The following is a 4,303-nucleotide window of genomic DNA, read 5'->3' as shown; positions in this document are numbered from 1 at the left end:
AAAGCTACCATCAATAGGTAGTGGGTCATCAAGAACATTCTCTAACCTAGACAAGTTGTCTGCAACGGGGTTCTCAGCTCCCTTTCTATCAATTATATGCAAATCAAATTCTTGTAGCAAGAGAACCCATCTAATAAGTCTAGGTTTAGCATCTTTCTTTTCCATAAGATATTTAATAGCAGCATGATCAGTGTGAACAGTTACTTTAGAATCAACTATATAAGGTCTGAACTTATCACAAGCAAATGCAACTGCTAAAAATTCTTTTTCAGTAGTAGCATAGTTTCTCTGGGCACTGTCTAGAGTTTTATTAGCATATTGAATACCATTTAATTTCTTATCAACTCTTTGTCCTAGAATAGCCCCTACATCATAGTCACTAGCATCACACATGATTTCAAATGGTAGATTCCAATTAGGAGGCTGGACAATAGGTGCAGAAATCAAAGATTTCTTAAGTATTTCAAATGCTTCTACACAATCATTATCAAAGACAAAAGGAACATCTTTTTGTAAGAGATTAGTCAGAGGCCTAGAAATTTTAGAGAAGTCCTTAATGAACCTCCTATAAAAACCGGCATGACCTAGAAAACTTCTTATACCTTTAACGTCCTTAGGACATGGCATCTTTTCAATAGCATCAACTTTAGCTTTATCAACTTCAATACCTCTTTCAGAAATTTTATGCCCCAAGACAATGCCTTCATTAATCATAAAGTGGCACTTCTCCCAATTCAAGACAAGATTAGTTTCTTCACATCTCTGCAAAACTCGATCAAGGTTGCTTAAGCAATCATCAAAATAAGTTCCATATATGAAAAAATCATCCATGAATACCTCAACAATCTTTTCACAGAAGTCAGAGAATATAGCAGTCATACATCTTTGAAAGGTAGCAGGTGCATTGCATAAACCAAAAGGCATATGTCTATAAGCAAAGGTACCAAAAGGGCAAGTAAAAGTTGTCTTTTCTTGATCCTCTTTTAACATAGGTATTTGAGAGAAACCAGAATAACCATCTAGAAAGCAAAAATATGTTTGTTTGGATAGTCTTTCTAGCATTTGATCAATAAAAGGTAATGGGTAGTGATCCTTTTTAGTAGCTTTATTTAATTTGCAGAAATCAATTACCATTCTATAACCTGTAACAATTCTTTGTGGGATCAATTCATCTTTATCATTAGGAACAACAGTAATACCTCCCTTCTTAGGGACACAATGGACAGGGCTTACCCACTGACTATCAACAACGGGATAAATTATACCTGCCTCCAGAAGCTTTAGTATTTATTTTCTTACCACTTCTTTCATATTAGGATTTAACCGTCGTTGGTGATCAACAACCGGTTTCGCTTCTTTCTCCAATTTTTTTTTGTGCTGGCATAGAGTGGGACTAATGCCCTTAAGATCATCAAGAGTATATCCAATAGCAGCTTGGTGCTTCTTCAGAGTTTTCAATAATTTCTTTTCTTCATGCTCTGAAAGGTTAGCACTAATAATAACAAGATATATCTCTTTCTCATCAAGATAAGCATATTTAAGAGTATCAGGTAATGGTTTAAGCTCAAACACGGGATCTCCCTTGGGTGGAGGAGGATCCCCTAGGATTTCAACAGGCAAGTTGTGTTTCAAAATATGTCCCTGTTTAAAGAATACTTCATCTATTTCCCTTCTTTCATTCATAAACATATCATTTTCATGGTCTAGCAAATATTGTTCTAAAGGATCACTAGGAGGCACGGCAATAGAAGCAAGACCAATAATTTCATCTTTACTAGGCAATTCTTTATCATGGGGTTGTCTATGAAATTTAGCAAAATTAAATTCATGAGACATATCCCTCAAACCAACAGAAACAATATCCTTATTGCAATCTATCTTAGCATTAACAGTACTCAAGAAGGGTCTACCAAATATAATGGGACAAAAGTCATCTTGTGGGGAACCAAGAACAAGAAAATCAGCAGGATATTTAACCTTCCCACACAAGACCATCTCTAACAACCCCAACCGGTGAAATAGTATCTCTATTGGCAAGCTTAATTGTAATCTCAATTTCTTCTAACTCGGCAGGTGCAATATCATGCATAATTTCTTTATATAAGTAATGAGGTATTGCACTTGCACTAGCACCCATATCCCATAAGCCATGATAGCAATGATCTCCTATTTTAACAGAAATAGCAGGCATGCCTACAACAGGTCTATGTTTATTTTCAGTATCGGGTCTAGCAATTCTGGCAGCTTCATCACAAAAGTAAATAACATGCCCATCAATATTATCGGCCAAGAGATCTTTAACCATAGCAACATTAGGTTCAACTTTAATTTTCTCAGAGGGAGTAGGTGTTCTAGTATTACTCTTATGAACCATAGTTGAAGCTTTAGCATGATCCTTTATTCTAATAGGGAAAGGTGGTTTCTCAATATAAGCAGTAGGAACAACAGGATCATTATAAGTGATAGTCTTTTCTTCAACTTTAATAGGTTCAACTACTTTTACTTCAATGGGAGGGTTATATTTAAACCACTTCTCCTTAGGGAGATCAACATGAGTAGCAAAGGATTCACAGAAAGAAGCTACTATCTCAGAGTCAAGTCCATATTTAGTGCTAAATTCATGGAAGGCGTCGGTATCCATAAAAGATTTAACACAAACAAACTTAGGTGTTATACCTGACTCCTTACCTTCGTCGAGATCCCAATCTTCAGAGTTGCGTTTAATTCTTTCCAATAAATCCCATTTGAATTCAATAGTCTTCATCATAAAAGAGCAGTACAAGAAGTATCGAGCATGGAGCGATTATCGAGAGAAAGACGAGCATAAATTTTTTGAATAATAATTTCTCTTGAGAGCTCATGATTGGGGCATGAATATAACATTGACTTAAGCCTCTCCCAAGCTTGAGCGATGCTTTCTCCTTCACGAGGCCAAAAATTATATATATAATTTCGATCACGATGAACAAGATGCATAGGATAAAACTTCTAATGAAATTCCAATTTCAATCGGTTGTGGTTCCATGATCCCATATCATCACATAGCCTAAACCATGTCAATGCCTTTCCCTTCAAAGATAAAGGGAAGACCTTCTTCTTGATAACATCCTCGGGCATACCTGCTAGCTTAAATAATCCACAAACTTCATCCACATAGATTAGGTGCAAATCGGGATGTAATGTTCCATCTCCTGTAAAAGGATTAGCTAGCAGCTTCTCTATCATACCAGAAGGAATTTCAAAGTAAACATTTTTAGTAGGTTCAGTAGGTTGAGGAGCAACTCTTTGCTCTACTGGTCAGGGTGAAGATACCTCGAACAAGCCCCTCAAAGGATTATGTTCCATAGTAACAAATGACAGTAAATTTCAGCACACTATATAGATTTTTCCTTACCAAATTCCACCTACCAAAGGCGCTTCACTCCCCGGCAACGGTGCCAGAAAAGAGTATTGATGACCCACAAGTATAGGGGATCTATCATAGTCCTTTCAATAAGTAAGAGTGTCGAACCCAACGAGGAGCGGAAGGGAATGATAAGCGGTTTTCAGTAAGGTATTCTCTGCAAGCACTGAAATTATCGGTAACAGATAGTTTTGTGATAAGGTAATTTGTAACAGGTAACAAGTAGTAAAAGTAAATAAGGTGCAGCAAGGTGGCCCAATCCTTTTTGTAGCAAAGGACGAGCCTGGACAGACTCTTATATAAAGGAAAACGCTCCCGAGGACACATGGGAATTATCGTCAAGCTAGTTTTCATCACGCTCATATGATTCGTGTTCGGTACTTTGATAATTTGATATGTGGGTGGACCGGTGCTTGGGTACTGCCCTTCCTTGGACAAGCATCCCACTTATGATTAACCCCTATTGCAAGCATCTGCAACTACAACAGAAGTATTAAGGTAAACCTAACCATAGCATGAAACATATGGATTCAAATCAGCCCCTTACGAAGCAACGCATAAACTAGGGTTTAAGCTTCTGTCACTCTAGCAACCCATCATCTACTTATTACTCCCCAATGCCTCCCTCTAGGCCCAAACAATGGTGAAGTGTCATGTAGTCGACGTTCACATGACACCACTAGAGGAATGACAACATACATCTCATCAAAATATCGAACGAATACCAAATTCACATGACTACTTATAGCAAGACTTCTCCCATGTCCTCGGGAACAAACGTAACTACTCACAAATCATATTCATGTTCATAATTAGAGGGGTATTAATATGCATAAAGGATCTGAGCATATGATCTTCCACCGAATAAACCAATTAGCATCAATTACAAGGAGTGATCAA

Source organism: Triticum urartu, chromosome 5A (genome assembly GCF_056163025.1).
Source record: "Triticum urartu cultivar PI428250 chromosome 5A, HENAU_Tu73, whole genome shotgun sequence".
Lineage (NCBI taxonomy): Eukaryota > Viridiplantae > Streptophyta > Magnoliopsida > Poales > Poaceae > Triticum > Triticum urartu.
The sequence above is the reverse complement of the archived record's forward strand: the minus strand, read 5'-3'. Positions refer to the sequence as shown.